Raw genomic sequence first — 25081 nt, 5'->3', positions numbered from 1 at the left:
TACTCTGGGCCAAAGGAAACAGGAAAGGGAGCCTATACAGGTTGGAAAATGAAGAGATGATACAGAGGTAGTGAACCAGAGAAGGAGAATCCTTAATTTTGTGCATGAACCCTTACAAGTTCCAGACTAACCTCTGACATGCATGGGTCAGACTCAAACCAGCTCAGCAAAGTCTTGAAGAACTGAACTCAGATTACAATCAACTCCAATAAAAAGCAACACAGAACTACTGTGTAAGACTAACAGGATTGACTGTCTCCTCAAACAAAGACTGAAATATTTTGCAGCAGCTTTACAACATAACCCAGAGTATATATATTATATTTTCACAAGATGAAAATACAAATTACTCAACATCAAACAAATCAGAAAAATGTTTTATTCTAAAAAAAAAAAAAAGTCAATAAAAAGATGTCAGCAGCAAGATGTCCCAGATGTTGAACTGATCAGATAAAGACTTTAAAGCCAATCTTAAAATTATGCACTATGAGGTAAACGAAAAGTCCCTGGAAGTAAATGAAAAGATAGAAAATATAAGACTATAAAAGGCTATTTGTTTTCTCTTAAGTTCCATGAGTTTCCAAATTCATTGGTGTATATTTGTTCACTATGTTCTTTTATTAAGCTCTTAATCTTCTGTGGTGTTTGCAATTATTTCTTTTTTACATTCAGAATTGTATTTGCATGTTCTCATTTATTTTATCCCTCGTTGCAGAGATTTGGCAAAATTATTGTTCTTCCTTAAAACACAGTTGTTGCTGTTTTTTAATTTTGTTTATCTTCTTTATTGATTTTTCTTCTGGTTGTTATTGTTTATGTTACTGACCTCTAGTTTTACAGTTATTATTTTTTCCGTTTGCCTTGGGTTTGATCTCTTGATCTTTTGCTAACTTTTAAAATCAGGTACTTTTTTTTAGAATTCATCTTGTTTCTGTTTAAATACACATAAAATTATTTATTTCCTTTTTAGTTCTACTTTATCAGCTACTCCTTACACTTTTGAAATGTAGTGTTTTCATTTTCTTTTTTTCTAAGTATTTTTAACTGATCTTTATAACTTTATTTATAAAAAATAAAACATATTTAGTAAGAGTATATGCACATACACGTACAAATATGTTTGTACTTTATCTTTACATAATTTTTATATGATTTTATGGTTTACTCATATTTAGTAATTTACATTGTCATCAACAAACATCATTTCTAAGTTGTTGATTCTATCAAATTTATTGAGACTTGCTTTTGTATATTATGTGCACAGTTTTGTTTTTCACATTTTAAGTGTGAATATGTATTTTTTGAAATGTAAAGTATATGTATGTATATGCACATATATACATACACATATATTTCAAAGTTAATACTTATGTTCAAATTTTTATAACTTCAGTTATTTTTCCTGCTAGTTTGATACATTTTTCAAATAAATATAAGAATATCGTAAGGTATTTTGAGATATTTTTCCTATAATTCTTTCAGCTGTTTTATATATTTTGACATTCCTTTATTAGATCTGTTTTGTTTCTTTTATCTACTTGATATCATCTCTTTTTCTTTGTTTTACACATGAATTCCCTTCTATTTGAAGCTTTCTTTTCTCATATTTTTATTCATTTTTAAATATAATATAGTTTTTTGGGATGCCTGGGTGGCTCAGTCGGTTAAGTGTCTGTCTTCTGCTCATGTCATGATCTCATGGTTTCTGGGTTCAGGCCCCGTGTCAGGCCCTGCACTGACAGCTTGGAACCTGGAGCCTGTTTCAGATTCTGTCTCCCTCTCTCTTTGCCCCTCCCCTGCTTGTGCTCTCTCTCTCTCTCAAAAATAAACATAAAAAACTATACATATATAGTTTTTAATATATCTCTTCTAGGGCAAAACATTGCTGATTTGCCTTTTATCATGGATCTAAGAATCTGTGTTTTTAATTCATGAGAAAATATTGTTAAATTAGAACTTATTTTTGAAATTTCTATTTTCTATTTATCACAGTTCTTTCTTTTCTTTTCTTCCTGGTTTCCTGGCTTTTTCTTGGCTTCCATTAGATGGATCAACATTTTATGCCATTTTAAAAGTTACACATTTTACATTTATATACATACATATTTCATCCTTTTCTGTTTCAATTTGTTAAGCTCATAAATACCAGTATCTTTTCCTTGAATATAGGGTGCTCATCTCCTTATATCTTATTCACTTCTTTCTTTATCCAAATATGTTGACATTATTTGTAATTTAGTTCTGATTGTAATAGATGTATGTTTCGTTTGTTGGTTTTGTTTTACTTTTCTAAATAACAATAAGCTACACTAAACTATTAATTTACTTACACTTGTAGTATATCTCATAGAATCCTCCTTGATTTATTTTCTTGCCAGAGTAGTTCCTGGAAGAATAAATCTGAAGATGGTATTTGTGTGGAATGGAAGTATCTAGGACTGCTCTTACCAATATGGTAGTCAATATTCACATATAATTACTAAGCAAGAAGATCTATAGATAGAAAGCCCTAGAAAACATCTTATTTATTTATTTATTTATTTATTTATTTATTGAGAGTGAGAGAGAGCAGCCAAGTAGGGGTGGGGCAGAGAGAGAGAGAGAGAGAGAGAGAGAGAATCTCAAGCAGGCTCCAGGCTGAGTGTGGAGTCCAATGCAGGGCTAGGCTCCATGATCTGAGAATCATGACCTGAGCCACCCAGGCACCCCTTACCCTTCCACTGAAATGGTAATTTGGCTAAGTTTAAATTCTAGCTTTGGGCTTTGCCAGTAGCACTTTAAAAACTTCCCATCCAGTGTTGGAGTTCAGTGTCAATTTCATTAGTTTCTTTGTAGAATATACTATCTTTCTTAGGAAGCTTTAGAATTTTCTTTTTATATTTCATTATCAAAAAATTTTAATTTAAGTTGGTCTTGAGATTAGGTTGTTGTTAGTCTACGTTCTTAGTCATTATCTTTTCAGTATTTTTCTCCCTGTCTACATTTTTTTGTGCCCAGAACTTCAGATATGAGGATGTTGATATGCCTATTACTAGACTCCACATATCTTAATTTTTATTTACAGTGCCATGAACTGCCAAACTTTTATTCATTTTTATCTTCTTTAAATTTTTTTTAATGTTTGTTTATTTTTGAGAGAGAGAGAGAGAGAGAGACAGAGCATGAGTGGGGGAAAAGCAGAAAGAGAGGGAGACACAGAATCCGAAGCAGGCTCTGAGCTGTCAGTACAGAGCCCTACGTGGGGCTGGAACTCACAAACCACAAGATCATGACCTGAGCTGAAGTTAGACACTTAACCGACTGAGCCACCCAGGCGCCCCATCATTTTATCTTCTTTAAAGGAGTTTCTTAAGATGATTTTCTGCTGTATACATTCTGCCTTTCTTCCAAGCTACCATTTTTTAAATTTAAATACTGTCTATTCCATAGATGTTTCTAGTGTTTCTGCTTAATATTATTGTTATTTTTACTTAATGCTTTGGGGTATTTTATTTTTTTATTATTATTTTTTTAATGTTTATTTATTTTTGACAGAGAGACAGACAGAACATGAGCAGGGGAGGGGCAGAGAGAGAGAGGGAGACACAGAATCAGAAGCAGGCTCCAGGCTCTGAGCTGTCAGCACAGAACCGACATGGGGCTGGAACTCACAGACTGCGAGATCATGACCTAAGCCCAAGTCAGACACTCAACCAAATGAGCCACCCAGGCGCCCCTGGGGTATTTTAGACCTATTTATTATTTTTATTTCACAGTTACATTAATTCTGTTTTGTGTAGTATAAATCATTCAATTTGTAGTCTTATTTTTGTATGCATTTTGGTTCCTTAGATTTCTTATTATTCCCTCCACCCCCATAAGCTCTCTTTCAGCTACCTTAGATAGTTAGGGAGGGAAGAAAGGCTAAAAGTCTGGTTTTAGCATCTGTCCTTGGAATTTAAGGGAGGGGGTTAAAAAATATGCTCCAGGGCAAGGAGACCTCTATAGTTGAACATTCAGCCTAATCTTGCAGGTGACCTTATCCGTCAGGCCATTCTCCATGCTTCATGCTTGGGTATTGTTCTTTTCCAGAAGTTTCTAATTCCCAAATTATGATCTTCTAGCCCAACCTGTGAGGTGATGGGGTGGGAAAAGTTTCTGTCTGTCTCTCTAGGCATATTTTATTAATTCTTATTCTAGACAGTATAGTCTCTGATTCCAGTCAGATCTGGGTTGACGCTGTTGCTATTCTGACTCCAGTGGCCATTTTTAAAGCAATAACCCACCAATGGCATTATGGAAGTAAAAAAAGGGACAAGTACATTTTCCTTCAGCCTAAACTCTGCACAAGGAACCAGACTCTCCTTAACTCTTAACTGTCCACGGACCCTCCTCCCTTCTACCCAATATTAACCTCAGATCAAACTCTTCTGTTTCCTTAGAAGTGTCTCATTTTTATTTTAGTTTCACAGATCCACAAGATTGTCTGATTTTCATAATCAAGAGAGAAGCCATCCACACATTTCATCTTTTTAGGAATCATCAGCAAGTCACAGAAACAGATCTTATATAGGATATGTTTACACATTTTAAAAACAACATTTTTATGAAGGCCAAATGTTTCGTGATAAGAAGTGTTAGCAATAGATTTAGTAAGCATTATAATTGAGAAGAATGAGATTTTTCAATATATACAGTGAAATTTATGACCATGTAAATAAAATACATTCTGCCTTTATATGATTATTTAATTAATTTCTCCTTGTTTTGTGTTTGCCTCCAAGGCAAATAATATAATTTAGGTAAAAGCATGACTGTAGGTACAAAGCAAACTGTGAGAGATTGCTCAGTAAACTTTTCAACTCAGTGGCTCAATGACAATAGTGACAGCTTTTGCAATTAGTTTAGGCTCTTTGTTTCTTGAGGCAACTGTAAAACCTACAGCCATGTATTCACTTTTCCAATGAAATTGGTACACATCATAAAAATTGTATTTGAGTTAATTGGTACATTGGCTGACAGATTCAGCAAAGAGGCCAAGCCCTGAGCCATCCAGTTATTGCTTAAACTGCTCTGTTGTAACTATGTTGGCTAGGATCATTGAGAAGGCTGTGCTTCCCCAAGGCTTACATAAATCACAAATTGAGGACTCTGGTATCTAGGGATGTCAATCTGACATTTTTCATGAGCATCAAACACTCACAAATTACAAAAAGTAAAACGACATGCTCTACATGGAGATATTTTATAAAAACCAAGTAATAATGTTATCTTGCTCAGAAATACATACAGGAAACTTTCTGGTTAACCAGATGAATAAAAAGTCATGTAGATATAAAATCTATCAATTTTTAAGTTTAAAAATCCCTTTATAAAATTTATTATATTGTAATATTTTCTAAGTCCAAGAAATTAGGCTCTTATTTCTCATTTGACCATAAAGAACTCCCTATCCACTCAGTGGAAATAAACTTTGAACTTGTTTTTAAAAGTTGCCTATTTCGAGTACTCTTGTAAGACAAGGATTCCTGGTATATCTATTTAAAAATCACTTTTCAAAGGACAATGAATACTTTAGGATAATTATTCTTAAACCTGGATGCTACCCCTTTAGGGGAGCATGAATACAACCAGTGAACTGTGACTCCTTCACTCATTTCAGTCATCTGCAGACAATGAAAGAGAATATTTCTCAAAGTATACTCAGGATATTAAATATTAAAAAAGTAAAAGTAACTTAGAAGTAAATAGATTATCCTAAGTAAACCTGAACCCTAAAAATTTCAAACAACATATAGTTCCAAGAAACAATGTATTTTTCATTTTCAGAGCATTGACTACTGGGCACATGTAAGCATTTAAAATATTGCTCTATTTACTATACATACAAGAAGAATAGTCATTGAATATAGCCTTAAGTTACATCTGAGGTCTTGTGGAATAACATTACTCTCTTCCTGACATATTAGATTGATTCAAACATATTTATAGCTTTGTGGGGACACTGGAATTTTCAGCTTTCCTGGAATAATTTGATCTGTCACATTTAATAACTGGAGGTAGATTTATAATGAAACTAATAAAGCTTAAGCTGCAATACCCTTTAACCTTTAATGTCTCTAGAAGGGACCTAAGCAATATGTTCATATGATCATATGTATGCTAAATTTTCCAAAAATTCAGTAACTTTTACTGCATTCAGTCAGGACCATTGTGTATTTCCACTTTGGCTTCTTCTCTGCCATGCTTCCCCTCATGTTGGGTGACAATGGGGTATCTTAAGCATTCGTGAAATTGTGAAAGGGGAAGTTGAGTTGGAAACACATTTAAATTCATTGTTATCTCCTTTCTGATACAAATAAATATCTGCACTTATTCCAAATTTTATTTTTATGTATTTTTTCATTAAAGAATATCCCCAAATTGTCAGTGTTTTGGATTCCCAAATCCTGGATCTGCTCCTGATAGAAATCCTAATAGTAACCTTGAGGACAATGTAATCCTGCAGGCTCCTTGCAGTTTTCATTGTGACCTGGTTTTATTTCCAGTCTCTATGAACTATTAATCTTTTGCCACTAGTGAATTGTATTTCAGTTGGGCTACACAAGTCTCCCTACACTGAATATTGACCCATTCAAATAAATTTTCTGCACTGACACATGAGGTACACTTTCTAAAAAAGAAAATCCTGTCATGTCACTTACAAATCTCTATTTTTCATACCTCTGGCATAAAGTCCCAAGTCCTTATTATAACTTGCAAGGCAATAAATATTTTATCTCTCCCTCCTCTACCCCAACCACTCTATGCCCCAGTCCCAGAAGGGCAATCCTCCTTTAGTAATCATTTTCTACAGAAATGAGCTCTCAAGTTGGCCCACAATGTCCAAACCATACCATCTTTCTAATCCATTTAGAGTAAGGTTGGATATCAGGAAGACATATGATCCCATGGGAATTTTCACTTGCAGTAAACTGTATTGGGGAGATAGGGCTCCTTATCAAGATTCTGCTGGTCTCTGAAATGAGTAGTGATGTAGATGTGGGATTGGGAAAGTGATGTTTCCATTATACACAAAAAGAAGAAAAAAAAGTTAGAGCAAAATAGAAACACAGGGATGACTGAAACAGAGATGCCGAATGCAGCAGACATAAAACACCATGTGGTCCAAAGGATCAGATCATGATCGCTTGCCTATGACAGATTGCAGCCATTCAAAGGACCTACAGACACTCCTGGATTCTTATTACACGTCCCTCTTCTTTCTTGGTTAGACCTAAGAGCGTTTCTTTCGCTCATGGTAAAATAAGTCCCCAAAATTAAAATACACAAAGTTCCCATTATACTCTGTTCTCTTGCCTCCACACTTCCACATATTCCTTTGCTTATAACCTCTGTCAGTGATCCTCTCCTTCCTCTTCAGTCACTATCTCTACATCTTACCAAAATCTTGTATCTGAATCCATCTTTGTCAATATATATTCTGGGAAACCTTTCCTAAAAACTCTAGACTGAGTTAAATATCACCACCACCACCACCCTTTTATTTTCTTCTTATTTACTATTTAAAATAGTAAGAAAGTTAAGGATATAAACTTATTTTGTGCACAATCCTGTTTGTAAACACCCACATAGCACTCAGTCCACAACAGATGGACTATAATTAATTTTTGTTAAGGAAGGAAAAAAAAGAGAAGTGAAGGAAGAGAGTAAAGAAAGAATGAAGACAAACCAAGAAGATAAAAATAAATGAGGTGGTTTATTAACTTGCAATGGTCATACAAATAAATGGCAAAATTGAAGTATGAACTCAGCTTGATCTAACCTTCCAAATAGGTTCTTTCTTATACACTAACCAACCTGCTTAACCTACATCATAAGAAAAGCACAAGGAAGTTAACATATAAATGTTAGTTGACCTTAACTTGTGCTATTTGCCTGTTCTTGATGAATATGGCAGCTCAGTGTAAGAATCAATTATTTTATTCATAATTAATTCATTTATTGTAAATGTACTTTGTGTTAGGTAATAAAGAAGTGAAGGATGATTAGAAATACATGGTTTATTAAGAGGAAGATAATAAGAATTACACAATAAGGATAGCATATACATCTTTAACTCATTTTTATAATCAGATTTTTTTATTAAAGGAAAAATGTGAATTATTTCCTGAGAGGAATTCTTGGCCCTAGAATATACAAATTATGTTATATATACTTTTTACATTACCAAAAAGAAAAGACTACCAATTAAGGCATTACCAATGGTGTCACCTACATAGATTATAAATGCAGAAAAATAAGCTCTAATGAATGTGAAGTTGCCTATACATTACCTAATATAGTAGCAATAAGTATGCAAAAGAACTTATTCATTTTCATAGATAATTATTAATAAAGCAATCCAGTAGTATGTGAGATCTACAAGTGTTAACCAATAACAGGTAAATAAATGGTAAAAACCAACTTTTTTCAACCCTCTGCTCGTTTTGTTATATAGTTGATGTTTAGCCCTCCAAATACATCTTTAAGGTATTTATTGGAATTCCCTGGAAACAGACTCTAATATGGTGATTTGAGTGCAAGAGGTTTATTCGGGAGAGCTCTAAGAAAAGTTTCCTATAGGGGCATGAGGGACCAAGATTCAGTAGAGGGAGAAGTCGAACTGTGACTTGTTTTAACAGAAGCATCAATTAATCTCACAGAGAGCTTTGAACCTGGGATGGTCATGTAAATCAATACTAGGTATCATATGAAATATATGGGATATTGATTGAGAAAATAATAAAGACCAGACTTTCATATATCCTCCATCATTGGATGCTATTTGCCCCAATGAATGCATGAAGCCTGGGGCGAGACAACAGATTTCCACAGAGGGCAATTCTTAGAGAGAATGCAGTCAACACTTCTATCAGTTTGGAAGATGAGTTCTCAGTCCAAAAGGCAAACCTAAGTAGCATGCACTACATGAGGTCATTTGGTGGTCAAGTTATGACTACAGCAAACTGCAGAGTCAATGTAAAGAATAATGTGTTCGTGCTTTCACATTTAGGAAGGAACAGACTATGCAAAGACATATTTTCTAGCACAAAAGGAAATGGAAATTGGCAATTAGAGTAAAATCTTTATTTTTTTCTCTGCTGGAGATTCTAAATAATTTGACATGCAATTATCTAGATAATTGTATTAACTTTTTATCTCAGGATATGTGACTCATTAAAGTACCATCAAATGCCATTTAAAAAATATGCAGATATCTGTATGTGTATTTTTGGAATATTGTAAAATGTTTTCCACATGTTAAAGAGATGGCAACTTTAGCTTATTGCAGCCATGCTCCCCCCACTTCTTTTCTTTTTTTGCTATCAAGGCTTGCCTATTACCTCTTAACCAATAAACACCAATCCTATTGAAGGAATCCATACAAGTTTGTTATCTTAATTTTAAATATGGACTTTTGATCCATTTAAGTTAGATAAATTTGCCTAATAACTTGATTTTTAACTTGCTACTAAAGACTGTGTAACAACAGTATTTAAGTCACTCCAAATGAGAGGATATTTTTCCTGCAAAAGGTCTTCTGACCATGTTATTCTCAATTAGTTGTCTCTATCTACAGAATTCATGAGGCATCAGTGGTAATCTAAGAAAGTAAATCTCAGTGTGAGAATATTTTGCCAGATCACTTTCTTCTCAAATTGCTTTCAATAATTACATTTGTCTATAAACCCCTAACACACATTTTAAGTTAAAATATAAAAAAAGAAGATGAAGGTCATGAATTATAAACATCTTATATATACATAGTAATGAGCGAACAGTACTTTTGGTAATTCAAAATTTTGATAACTGCATAATTCTTCCTAATTGCATGGTTTATGTCTTACCCATAAAAACATAAAAGTTACTAATTTTCCATTATATACAAATATGTAAAGCATTCTGCACAGATGGATTTTACATTCTTATTTGCCAGAGGATCTTCATTAAGCATCAAACACAAAGAAAATTACAGTTAAACATGAATCCATTCTTCATTTTTGCTTCTTGGCAAAAATTAAGAACCAACATTTTATTTTTGGAGAAAGGCACCTTAATTAACATTTGTTTGTCCTAAAATTTTTGTCAGGTTTTATAATATAACGCATCTTAAGGTCAAGCTCACGTTTGAAAATACGTACTTGGGGAAAAATATGGCACTTTTGTCATCCTTATATTTGCAGTACCTAGTGGGGTGCCTGGCTTTCAGTAGATGTTTATTGAAGGTGAAAGAAATTAGCTAAGTGATAACAGAGACCAACTAATTGAGTGTCTGTGTACCAAGTTAATTATAGTGTTTATAGCTATGAACACTATAATGTTATACTCACCCTTGAAAAACCATGTGTGGAAGTAACTTATTTTATTAAATATGTGTATATAAAATAATACTTGTTTATATAATCTTTTATAAAGTGTGGACATTTATTTGCATAAATACCACTAAATGTGGGGGACATGCATATTATTAAAATGTTCTAGAGGAAATAAATTACCTTACAAACTTAAATTTCTAGCTATATTACTTGGCATATGTTTCTGGCATCTTTAAACATACTGATAACTAGCATGGATGCTTGAATCTTGGAACAAAGCTCTAAAAATAGTTGACATTTTGCTGTTTCTATGGTAACAAAGAAAATGGCTTCATACTCTAGCACTGCTCCCACAGAGCTTAATGTTCTCTCTAGATTGCCTATACACTATACTGCTATGTTATTGTAGTAAAAACCACCATTACTCTTTTCTTCCTGTCTTTGATGTGTCTGATAACAATCTGATCACTAGTGTAACAATCGGAGTGTTTACCTGCTATGGTTAAAACAAACATTCCAGTCATTTTTTAAGAAACTGAATTTTATCTCAAAAAGTGCTAAGATCAGGCCAGACTTTTACATGATGTGATTTGAACTATACTGAAAGGCTCTGGATAACTTCTCCATCTACCTCAATGTCTAATATTTACTATTGGGAAATAATTCTTTTAGGTGAAATAATTTCCCACTTCTCTTAATGAACTAGCTACCACTGACTATCTGGGGATCTGTAACAAATCCCATAATTTTGGGTGTATCTCTGTAACATTCACACAAATTCCAGTGTGCCTGTTCCCCCAATGAATTATAAATTTCATCAGAATGGGTGGTGTGTCTGTTTCCAAGGGTTGTAGGTAGAGTAAGTGTCTAATAAATGTTTTACTGAAGATGTGGTTGGATGAATAAAAATGTGTTTAATCTGAGAATGGAAAATTTAATTTTCAACACATCATTTGCACTTTTTGAGTTCTAAAATATATCTCTCCATCCCCTGACAACTCAACGGGAGTAGTCCACCAGTTGGTGATGTGGTAAGTGTAATAATTCTTCAAAGATGTTCAAGGCCCAGTTCCAAAAACCTGTGAACATGTTTGCTTACATTAAAATGGGGAATTAGGTTACAGATGGAATTAAAATTGCTATTCAGTGACCTTACAATACAGAGATTATCTTGGATTATTACTATTGTTCCCTGCTGTGGACTGACTGTTTGTAATACTCCCTCCAAATTTATATGTTGATTCCTTTTTTAAAAAAGTTTATTTATTTTGAGAGACAGAATCCCAAGCAGACTCCACACTGTCAGCATAGAGCCTGATATGGGGCTTGAACTCACGAAACATGAGATCATGACCTGAGCTGAAATCAAGAGTTGGACACAAATGCCTGAGCCACCAGGCACCCCTATATGTTGAATCCTAATGCTCACTGTGATAGTGTTCAAGGTGGAGCTTTTGGGATGTAATTAAGGCATAAGGGCAAAGTCCTTTTAATTGGGATTGGTGCCCTTATATAAGAGGCCCAAAAGAGCTCCCGTCCCCTTCTGCCATGTGAAATTAACAGTGAGAAGTTCACAGATCCACCAGTGCCTTGATACTGGACTTCCCAAGTCTCCAGAACTGTGAGAAGTAGACTACTGTTGTTTATAAGCTACTCACTCTGATATTTTGTTTCAGCAGCCTAAACAGACTAAGACAGGCTCAATACAATCACAGGGTTCTTAAAAGTGAAAGGGGGAAACACTAGAGAGAACCAGGGAGGTGGCAGCCTTAGAAGCTCTTGACTGGACAGTACTGGCTTTGAAGATAAAAAATGATGGTCCTGACCCAAGGGAAGCAGGTGTTCTCAGAGCTGGAAAAGGCAAGCAAACAGACCCCTGTAGTTTGCAGAAGTAATGCAGCCATGCTGACACCTTGCTTTTAGCCCAATAAGATGGTTTTAAACTTTTGAGCTACAGACAGAATGATCACATTAAGGAGGGCACTTGCTGTGATGAGCACTGGGTATTGTATGTAAGTGATCAATCACTAGACTCTACATCTGAAACTAATGTTATACTGTAACATTATGTTAACTGTAATTTAAATAAAAACTTGAAAAAAATAATAAAAATAAAGGAATGAACTACTGTTACATGCAAAAAAAGAAAAAAGAAATTTCTGTTATTCTAAACCAGTAAGTTTGTGGTAAAAAGTTACAGTAGCAAATGGACACTAATTCAGTGGGGAACAAAAGAAAATTCAATAATAGGGAGTTTACCTAGTAATAGAGGGCTAGATGACTTTGTTTACTGAGATACTTTGATCAAGGTATAATGTGATAATATGGGAAGGGAAAACACTTTGCCTCTAAGGGAAGCTGATCTCTAAAGCAAAATGAAACAAAATGAAAATAAAATTTTCATTGTTCTGTATTTAAGAAATTCTTTTTATTTATTCCATCTTTTCACTGGAAAACAATCCAAGTAGAGTAATTTTTATCACCAGATTTGAATGAGAAATATGTTAATAAGGAAACACACACACAATAAACAAGAAACCAAATCACCAGTTTCATTTATTTTTAGCATATGACTCAAATTATTATTGTTCTGTTAATACACCTTTATGTGATGGATCATTTGTGTGTGATAATGTACCACAATTCACCAACTTTACAGATTATAAAACATATGACTTTACTGCTGACATTGAATTATATTTTATAGATATATAGGTGAATGACACATAAAGGAATTTTTTAAATTGAAGTGTAGTTGACATACAATGTTATATTAGTTTCAGGTGTACAACATAATGATTCAATACCTACATATATTACAAAATGCTCACCACTAAGTATAGTTATCATCTATCACCATATAAAGTTTTCCCAATATTATTGACTATATTCTCTGTGTTGTATTTTACATCCCCATGACATTTATTTTACAACCTAAAGTTTGAATCTGTTAATTTCATTTACCTATTTTACCCATCCCTCCCACTCCATCCCCCCGGGAAGCACCAGTTTGTTCTCTGTATTTTTTGAGTCTGTTTCTGTTTTGTTTTGTTTTTTTAGATTCCACATATATGACAAACTACACAGTATTTTCCTTTCCCTGATATATTTCACTTAGTATAATACCCTCTAGATCCATCCACATTGTTGCAAATGGCTAGATTTCATTCTTTTTTTATGGCTGAATATTATTCTATTCCACATCTTGTATAAGGGACTTTTAGTGTTTTTTAACTCAATTGTATTAGAAGTATCATCTTCCTATTATTAAGACTAGAATAATCAATCCATTTATAAGAATGTGTTTACTCTTTTGAAACATATATTAAATGTCTTATTTTAAGTAGAGAAATGGCATGTTCCTTCTTACATGTAAAAGGACTTTCTCCATATGTGGAGAAAAGTTTCTGAGGGAAACTAGGAGCCCAGGAACAAGACAAAAAGAGGAGACTATCTAAGATCCTATGGTAGTGATTCAAATGAATGAGATGGATGTTTGATATAGGAGAGTTGTAGATTTGATAGAAAGAGTTGGATATATTCCAAGAGATGTGGATATCTTTTAGAGTTGAATCTGTCATTGAATACAAATGGATATGATAAATAAGGCACATCAAAAACATGATCTAAGGTTTTGATATGAGCTACTGAATGGACTTCATTGATAGGAGACAGGTATAAAAGCAGGTTTGTTGGGGCGCCTGGGTGGCTCAGTCGGTTGGGTGTCCGACTTCAGCTCAGGTCATGATCTCACCGCTTGTGAGCTTGAGCTCGCATTGGCCTCTGTGCTGACAGGTTGGAACCTGGAGCCTGCTTAGGATTCTATGTCTCCCTCTCTCTCTCCCTGCCCCTTCCCCACTCACACTGTCTCTCTCTGTCTGAAAACTAAATAAATGTTAAAAAACTGCTTTAAAAAAAAGCAGGTTTGTTTTTGGGAAGGTAGTTTATGTGGTATTTCAATAATTCTGTTTTGAATATGTTGTCTTAGATGACTACTGGGTATTAAAATGTAAAGTTTAAGTAAATATTTGGATATACAAATCGAGATTTCAAGGAGAGGTACAGACAGAAAACACAGATTTGGGATATACAGGCTTATAGATGGTAACTAAAGCTATGGATTCAATGAGATTCCCCAGGGAGTGAGGGGCTGATAGACAGGACCTGGGCTACTGCAACATATAGGGTTTGAACAGAAGTAGAAGAGTCAGCCAATAAGCCTAAGAAGATAGGAAAGTATGAAGTAGAGGAAAACAAGGAAGAAGTGATGTAATAAAAGCCCAAAAGTGGGAGCATTGTGTTTGACATTGATAAAGATATACTCTATTGAAAGCAAACCAAATAAATAAACCAAAATATTTTCCCATTAATTTGTATATTGATAATTATGTTTTTACCTTAAGCTTTTCAATACTAAAGTAAATATGCAATTTATAATATTGAAATATACAATCTATTTGAAATATACAATCTATTTTTATAATAGATTTTGCCATTTGGGTAATTTGGCCAAATGTGTCTTTCCAAAATGTGTCTCTTTTATCTAACTGATATTTACTCGCTTGACCAATTTCATATATTTAAAACTTTAAATTATCATTATCCAAAAAACCTATTTCAGTGGAATAAATCTATTAAAACTATTGAACAAATACTTCATTATCTCCTTATAAATAGAAATCAATTGCTCTTTCATCTATATTTTATTTCAATTCAATGAACAATGACTGAGTGCATACAGTTCTAGCTATTGTTCTTGTTCTTGGAAATTAAGAAGATAATAAGAGCTTACACTTTGTAAGAAGAATAGCAATCAGCACTGGATTTTGGCCAGAGTGACCAAGACAATAGCTACTTAAATAAGACAGACATTATTTCTCTCTTGTGGAAAAAAAAAATCAAGATAGTCTAAGAATGATAAAGACAACAATTATTCAGGAAACAGTTCATACCGGCTTCCGATACACATGGCTTCCACCTTATGGCACTATTTGATTCCATTCTGAATTATTTTCACTTTAGCACACAGAAAAAAACATAAAAGACAGGACCAATTCTTCCCTTTTAGGGCACTTCTTGGAAGTCTTACATCACACTTATATCCCTTAAATCAGAACTTAATCACATGGCACACTACCCATGATGTAAGCTGGAAAATGTAGTCTTTCTTGTGGGAAATCTTAAGAGCCATATAAAAACTCGGGTCTCTCTTACAAATTAAAAAGAAGAAAACAAGTATCAGGGGTAATTTTACAATGTAGACATTTAAATAAATAAAATTTTTAATAGAAAATAAGTGACTTCCCAAAAATAGTGTACAGAGTACCAAAAGAACACATACAAAAAAAATGGAACCCCACCCAATCTGAGTAGAGCAAGAAAGATTTAATTTTGCCTAATCTGAATCTTGAATTATAAAGAGTTATGCAGTTATGCAGAGGGAGGGAAAGGTCTTCTAAAAAAGAAATTAGAATGAGCAATAGCACCCAAAAGAGAAATATCAGTCACTTTAGGAGGGATATACAACTAAGTTTTTTTTTTTTCAAATGGAAAAAAGTAATTTGGGGTATGAATACGACTAGAGAACTAGGCAGGTGAAGCTTTCGGAGAGTGTTGTACATAATGCTAAGGAACCTAGATTTGCTTAATTCAGAGCATTGCTAAAGGACTCAAACAAAGGACTGAGATTGCTCAAATTGCATTTTAGCTAGATTATTCCTATAAGATTACAGACAATGGATCTGAAGCAGAACCATCGTAGGAAGTAGGAACAAAACTTAGATGATAACACAAGTCTTTGGAAAGATGATGAGAATCTGAAATAAGGAAAGGTAATAGGGAGTGTTGTGTAATAAAGAATTTGGCTGGCTTTTATCCCTGGTTCCTAGGAGGCAGCTTCCAAATCCTTGAAATTTCATAAGTGACAGGTGTACCGTTGTTATGCAAGGTAGTGCCCTGTGACCATAGCTGGGTTTCTGCTAATGAGGAAAACCAGGATCAGGGCTGGCCACACCAGAAAGACCAACCATGTCATTAGAGGGTTGGGGCTTTGATCCAATTGATATCTGACTTTTGGGGAGGACAGGGGGCCAAAAGATTGAGTTCAACTGCCAGACCAACGATTCAATCAATTAGCTTGTGTAATGATATCCCAATAAATCTCTAGACACGGAGGCTTGGGTGAGCTTCCCTGGTTAACAGCATTCTGTGTGTACTGTTACACATCAGTGTGACAGGAGAGTGATGTAACTTGACTTGATGAAGAACTTAGCATTTAGAACCCCCCCAGGTCTCACCCTAGTCATCTCTTCTTTGGTCCTGTTTTGTATCCATTTCTGCTATTAAAAACAAAAACAAAAATAACAACAACAAAAACCCTGTAAGTATAGCGCATTTCCTGAGTCCTGTGACTTTTTCCAGTGAATTATTCAAACTGAGGGAGTAGTGGAAACCCCCAAGCATGTTGCCAGTTTGTCAAGAGGGCTGGTGTCATGGGAACTCCTGGGCTCAAGGTTGGTATCTAAAGTGAGGACAGTTTTTTGGAGGCCTATGCCCTTATCTTGTAAAGTTTGTCCCAACTCTGGGTAGTGTCAGAACTGAATTGCTGGGAGCAAAAGAGGAGAGGTAAGGAGACTTTAGGCATTTTAGGTCAAAGGAAGCTAGACTTGGTAATTGGTAAAGGCCAAATAGAAAAAAATTACAATAGTACCCTTGGTTAAACATCAATTGAATTTCATGTGAATTGGAGTTAGATGCTCACTTCAAAATATTTCATCACGTTTACTACCGTGAATGTCTGGTGAAACTTTTTAAAGTTGTTCAGGCTGTGAGTCATTTCTCATTTCATAAAATTATCCCACAGAGAGCGGGACATTCAGCATAATTAATTATTCCCTTCGCACTAAACATGCTCCTGATCGTGATAACCAATAATACTCCAGAAAATTTCCAAAATGTACCATGTATATCGGGAATGACTTACTGAATGATGTACAGTGGGAGAAAAACATGTGGTCAGGAGTAAAATGTGAGGAAAAACAAATTAAGCAGAGAAAAAACAGGCAATGCAACAAAAAGTAGCATACAAGGAAAAAGACTATGATATAATGGAAGCTGAGAGAGCTTGTTTAATAAACAGCAAACAAATTAAAACCTCAGAATGTTTTCTGAAAGAGAGAAATAATAATACTTTTACACGGTAAGGCAGTTTTCACTAATGAGGAGGAAAATTTCTGACTTTATAGATTATCTTGTTATGTGTTTTTCAGAATTCATAAATTTCAACTAATGTCTAAATACTGGAGGAAAGGAAGGAATTCCATTTTGAAATTTACAAATCTATGTATCTGAAACTAAATGTTTGACGCAGCTAGTATAAAACATTAGAATGCTCTTATGTCTACCTTGTTTTTTTTCAATACATGAATTTTAGCATATAGTATGATTTATGTGAGTAACTAGAATAAGTGGATGATTGGCCATACTATTTTTTACTCTTCATCCAGATATTTTGCTACATTTATATAAACCATAAAAGTATATTTTCAAAGATGAAAATTCTACTTACCCAGGTAAATATGCAAGAATTAGGCAAAGTTAATTTTTAAAATTTAATTTTGTTAGCTCTGAATTTAGAAATGTCCATGAATCTTTTTTTTTAAATTTTTTAAATGTTTGTTTATTTTTGAGAGAGGGAGAGAGAAAGGGAGAGCGCGTTCAAGTATGGGAGGGGCAGAGAGACAGGGAGGGAGACACAGAATCCAAAGCAGGCTCCAGGCTCTGAGTTGTCAGCACAGAGACTGATGGGGGGGTTCAAGCCCACGAACCATGAGATCATGACCTGAATTGAAGTTGGACACTTAACCGACTGAGCCACCCAGGAATGTCTATTCATCTTCCGCTTCTACTAATAAAAAATATATCTCAGCAACTATTTGTTGCTTTAATTTACCTACTAATTTTATTCCAGTTTTAACTAGGTAAAAAACAAAGGGCAACTTTAAGCTCACTTTACTTTAGTTGGAATTGAAGATGTGGCTTAAACATCAGTTTGAGAAGTTTTTGGAAAGTGAATTATATATTGACTACCAGGCAATGTTTATTTAGCAAACTAGATTAAAATAACAAAATTTATTTAATGGTTTATATTTTCAAAGGATGATACTAAATAATATTGCTATATGTGTGCACATGTGACAGAAGAATAGTCCTTATAATAATTATTGGCTACCTGTTCTCTCATTTTATTTGGTTTTATTGTATATTATTTGGAGTAGAAAGTACAGTTTCGACTGCATTTTGCTGTTGTGATTGTACAGGATTATTGGATCAATCTTTTAAATAAAAATTAATTAGCTAATTAATTAAATTTATAAAGGTATCAGATGTTTCAATTAAATTGCTTAACTTAAAGCATCATTTTATTTAAAATTAATAAATTATAAATACAAAAATGGACTGATTTATTTTTTCTTGTGGACTTGATAATGAATTAGATGATATTCATCCACTGCACCTCAATCTTCTATATGGCTGGTTCCAATGTAACTTTAATAATTTTTTATTCAACTTACTACTATCTTTTCCATTTTAGCTTATCATGTAACAATATACTACTATCCTACATCCTACTATATACTACTATCCTATGATACATAATAACCTACTATCCTATACTACTATCCCATAACTCATTCTTCAAAGAAAAACACATATTTTATCATGGGAGACATTTTGTTTGCTTTTGTGAATGTAATTTTTTGTCTATAAATTCAGTTCATATTTTACTAAATTTATTTAGTATTACCTTAGTATAATCAGGTAATTTTTATGCATCATAAAGACTGTTTTATTATTTGTCTCCCTTACTTGTTTCTTACCTGATATATCCTTTAAAGATTCTGCAGGAAAAAAAAATACATTTAAAGAACTTCAACGTTAGCATAATTTATTTGTAGATTCCCTTAAGAAAATTTACCTCCAGACAATAATCCAAACTTGTTTCCTGAACAGACCCACCTATCTTTTTATTTGAGTTAATAAAGTTTGCTTTATTTTCTCACCCAATCTTCTGTACGACAAAGAAGCAAACATGTTTATACAAAGACACAAGTTCAAGTTCAGCAAGAGGGAGAAAGAGGAGCCAGGGGTTATGGAAACATTGCTTTCTGTGTTATTCCTGTAAATCCCTTGTGTAATTACTACTTTGGCTTTGTCACATCTTTATTTAAAACATTACATGGCATTATTTTCCTTAAATGTAAATATTTCCTCTGACCCATGATAAATTTACTTTTCCATAATAAATAAATACTGGGTTTCAGAGAATGAAGTATAGATTCTACTCCATTAAAACCAAAATCCGGCTATCAGGAGAGGTCTTTTGAAGATCAGTGTGAACTTCCCACCAGAGTGAGACTGTCATTGAAAGTCCAACCCTAAATGTTCCATCTGTGCATCTTTCTCCTTTAGACCAATATACCAATTCTTTTTTCTTAATATATTCACAGGAATATTTACAATTTATAATGCGCTGGGAACATAAAGATGAAGCAGAACTGGGCTCTGCTCTCAGAGTTGATTTTTGACTATTGTTTCTGATCATGCCCAGCATCTCCTGTGCCTGGATAAATTAAACAGTACATTTATTTCTTATTTCTTAGTTTTTAAAACCAGATTTGAATGGCCATAGCTGCCAGTAGAATAGAATAAAACCCTCAAAGTCAGTGATTGGGTTCTTCAAGAGTAGATACTGACTTTATCGATTCAAATGTTTAAGTTATTTTAAGAGACGGAAAACTTATACCTACAATTCTACTTGACTTTCTTATAACTGACAGTTTTCTCCCATTATCTACTTTTCAGAATAAGAATTTGACCAGCTTCCAATTTTCAGAGGGTCTTAGAGAGGCCAGAGGAAGTATATGTGAAATGAAGCTCATTGCTTCCCAATTGTCTCGGTGAGAATTAGACGTTATGGGAGCTGAATGACATGATCTCAAGTGGCCCATGTAGACATCTTCCTCATAATAGTCACCAGTTTCAGTGACCACATAGACTACATCTCTGCTGCCTTCAAAATCTGCCCACTACATTTCTAGACACTTATTTTTCAAACCAAACTTAAACAAAGATCACCTGCATTATCTATCACCAAAACTCACCTTATAGAAGTAAATGACATGAAAGAATTTGAAAATTATCTTATCAGACACTTGTGATAAATGAAAAATTATAAGAAACACTGAAAAGAAAGCTTATAGTTCAGAAAAATGGACTCAGGAATTGCCCTTTGTTTTCAAGGGTAATATTCTACTCCAATAAAATATTAACATTATTCTAGGTAAGTTTGGGTTAAAGTATATGTATTATTAGTGGTAAATCATTTGAAATAAACTGAAATTTTTTTCATAGAAGATATTTAATAGGCTGACTTAAACCTGCAGATTGTTACCAAAAAACAAACAAACAAACAAACAAACTGCAGAGGACAGGATATTTTAAGAAATAACACAAAATTTTAATGGGTATGTAGGTTTGGGAAAATATAGGATAGTCCTTTAAACATAGAGGTAAGTTACTATTTGTCTTCTTCTATAGGAATTAGATACCTTAATCCAAAATATATTCATGATTAGGTGTGATACATAGGAATCTGTCATGTATCTTATGGCACTAAAAATAAGGATTACTGCAGTGAATGTATCATTGGAGAATTTAACTTTAATTTTAGTCTTAACAGCTAAATCCAGGGTTTATAATTAGGACTTAGTGTGTTTTTTTTTTTCTTAGTGGAATAAGAATTTTGCTGAAGATTTCAATGAAATCAATTTCAGGGTAGATTTATCTCTGTTTCACTTGAATTAATATTATCTTGAGCTTGAGGGTTTTTTTTTCCAGGTTTTATCACACCAAAGCTAGTAAGTTTTGCCCAAATATTGGACAGGTAGTATTTATTTTAGCACATTTCAAAAATTTGTAAAGAAATACATGTTCTTCCATATCATATCTCATTAATATATCTCATATGATATATAACATCTTATACTATACTATTAGTATATATTAACATATATACTAATATATGTTAATATATATTTAGATATTAAAAAATGAGATACCTCATATTAACCTTCTAATGCTTCTGAAGTTACCACTACAGTGCAATGGGGTATAGCATATAGTATTATTTGAACAGGTTACATCCCAGTGAATGTGTTTTGAAAGATATTTTAATAAGTGATTAGAATAAAAACTAAGGCTTTGTCTTGCCCTCAAGTAACTCCTAGTCAAGTATTGGTTGAAAATATAATTTAAAAAGTATAAAATAATAATAACATAAATAATACCACCTACTCTATTAGCAGAAAAAGATAACAACTATAACAAATAAAGCATTTTCAGGGCAAACATAATAAAACGTTATTTATCATTCCAATACTAGCCCAGTTTCTAGTTAGGCAAGTCTCCTGGATATGTACAGCTTTTTTGCTTCCTTTCTATTTGTCAAGCAGTATTTTAGGCTTCTTGCTTCTTTTGACTCTGCCAAAACAATCCCTATCAGAGAAAGAAAGAATGGAGGATCTCATAGGGTTGTTTGTTTGTTTGTTTGTTTGAGTCTGGCTTAGTAGACTATACAGCTGACCCTAGAACAATGCAAATGTTAGGCATACCAACCTCTTATGCAGTAAAAAAATGGGCATATAATTTTGACTCCCCCAAAACTTAACTACTGATAATTTTACTGTTGACCAAAGCCTTACTGATAATGTAAACAGTCAATTAAGACATATTTTTGTACATGTCTTATATACTGTGTTCTTAAAATAAGCTAGAGAAAAGAAACTGTTATTAAGAAAGTCATAAGGAAAAGAAAATATACTTAATAGTACTCTACTGTATCAATATTGTAAGTATATATAATTATTGAAAATTACCCATTATAAGTGGACCCCAGTAGCTCAAACTTGTGTTGGTCAATGGTCAACTGTAGATACCTTCCACCATTATTCCATTGGTCAGTACTCTATCTCATCACTCCAGCAAGCAAAACTGTGAAATATAATCAAGTTATGTGTGCAGAAGAAAAAGGTAAAATATTTCAAATCTAGCCAGTCTCTGCCACAATATGCATTTGGCCACCAAATATTCATTTCACCATTGCCCAATACACAGGACACATCACCTCCTTCCTATGTGAGGTAACTAAAAAATCTTATCTAGCTACTAGTTGACCCTATTCTAATAACTCCATTTAACTACTAGCCCATGTTCTCCAGGTGATGAGCAGTTATTTTTATTTGGCCTAGATATTGTTTGTGTTATGAACTGATAATGTATGTTATTTAAAAATATATGCATCTCCATACCCAATATATAATGATAAACTGAGGATGGAACAACTATAATAAAATTGGCTCAGAATGGGCAGAATGGAATATTCAGAGCAGTCATAGCTTCACAAAAGTTATCAGAATCTGCTGGATGTGCATTATGAAAACCTAACCTGGGGTAAGGAAAATGTCATGTAGATTCTGGTTTTGTTCTCTGATAACATTCCTGTAAAACAATATTTTTCATGGTTCCTTCCTCTCTCTTTAGAAAGTATTTTTTTTAATTTCTTTTTATTTTTTTATTTTATTTTTGTCTACTATTCACCATGGCCACAGATAGCAGAGATGATGGGAAGTATGTCTTCTTTAGAGAAACACAGATGTGGCACCTGCTTGTCAGGTTACTGTTAGGTTATTACAGTAGAGGTTTAGAACATAGTAGACAGCCATAGACTATTTTTTTTAAACTAGGCTTGCAGTTTCTTTGGTAATACAATTTTCTTGAAAACTTAGGAAGCTTTTTATCTATTGGCTTTCAGACAGATCTATTTGGCAATAAACACAAATTTGTACCTAAAATTATTTCCCATGCTTGACTTTTTCCTTTATTATCTCCACCTACCTCCTCTCTGATTAATGACAGCCACCTTGAGGCTATAGAGACTAAGGGTCTTGAGTAATATTCTTGATCTGACTTTGCCTGCAAAACTAAGTCACCTAGTTTAATTTAAAAGCTTTCTTGGATTTTTGTTGCTCAAAGTTTTTTTTTTCTTTTTCTTTTTTCCTGTTTTGTCTTATCTCTTAACTATTTAGGGTCCAGAGTAATGATTTTTCCAAAACTTTAATACCCTTGATTGGTGAAATTTCTCCATTCCCTTTGATCTTTCCCTGAAAATGAGCTACTTCTTTTATGGGCAGCTCTCTCTTTTATAAGGACTTCTAAAAAGGAACTCATAATAGCTGATGGATAATATCATTCTGGCACTTTCTAGGCACTGTTATAAGATTATAGGCTCAGTACGTATATAGTGTTCATTTCAAGTTATTGCAGGTAAATTTCTATTAAATATTTTGCCACAAAATAATATGGCTCACCAGCCTTCAAGCTTATTATTTTTTTTTCAGTTCCTTTGCCTCCTGCTGTGTCACCACAAAACCAATAGCACATGATCAATTTTGTTTTTGTTGAAAAGTAATACCATCCTTCTGAGTAGGAACTTTTATATTAGTAAGGACAGGCCACACTGCTCTGACAAACAACTCTAAAATTTCAGTAGTTTAACCTGACAAATGCTCATTTTTCATTTACACAAGAGTCTAATGTTTGTTTTACTGGATGACCCACGTGGAAGATTTTTCTCCAATCTGATGATTCACGGATCCAGGTGCCTGCAAATGTTGTCTCTGTTACCCTCTAAGGCCTCAGTACACATTGCCTCCAGCTTAGCTAAGAAGGTAAAAGGGAAAGAGAATGGAAATCTGCTGCTGTTTTTAATGGTCTAGACCTGCAGGTAATGTCAATGGCTTCTACCTACATTTCTCTGGGTTGTGAGACAAAGGGAGCAGTTAAATGTAATGCCAAAGTTCTTGTCTTGAACAACTGTGCAAATCCTGGCACCATTTAGTGAAATGGGAAACAGTGGCTGAGAGTCTGGAGAGTGAGGATCCAAGTGTTCAGTTTGCACATATTAAGTGACAGATGCTTAAAGACATTCAAGTGGAGATGTTAATTAGATAGTTGGTTGAAAATTTTAGTGTTAATGCCAGTATTGGTGATATAAATTTAGGAGATATCAAAAAATAGAAGGTGTAAAGCTACAGGACCAGATGAATTCACTCAGGCATTGCACACATCCAAGGAAGAGAAAGGGGCCAAGGACAGAGAAATCTAGGGCATTCCAACATTTAGAAAGTAGTCTGGAGAATTGGACAAAGGAATCTAAGAAGGACTTGTCAATGAGGTAGATGGAAAATTCGTAGGTCATCAAGTCCTGAATTCCAAAAAAAGTAAATGTTTCAAGAAAGAAAGAAAAAAAAAAAAAAAGAATCAATAGTCTCCCAGGTCAGATAAGATGAGAGTAAACCAGTGGATTTGGTTCAATGAAGGCCATCGGTAACCTCAACAGGAGCAAAGACTTTGGAATGATGGGGGGAGTAGATGGATCTAACTTGGTTTTAGAGAGAACTGAACAGAAAAATAGTGCATTTGCTGGAGGAGATGAGCCATATTAAGGAGTGAAGTATGATATCATATTTGTAAATAATTCAGTAGAAAGAGGAAAATCAAAGAGATGAGGAAAAAAGAATAATCATAAAACATTTTGTTGTTGAGGAGAGAAGGGATAGAATTTTTGTACATACAAGGAGAGCCAGTCTAAGAGAGAATCCATCCTTTTTGAGGTAAAAAAGTTA

Source organism: Acinonyx jubatus, chromosome E4 (genome assembly GCF_027475565.1).
Source record: "Acinonyx jubatus isolate Ajub_Pintada_27869175 chromosome E4, VMU_Ajub_asm_v1.0, whole genome shotgun sequence".
Classification (NCBI taxonomy): Eukaryota; Metazoa; Chordata; class Mammalia; order Carnivora; family Felidae; genus Acinonyx; species Acinonyx jubatus.
Note: the sequence above shows the minus strand (reverse complement) of the source record.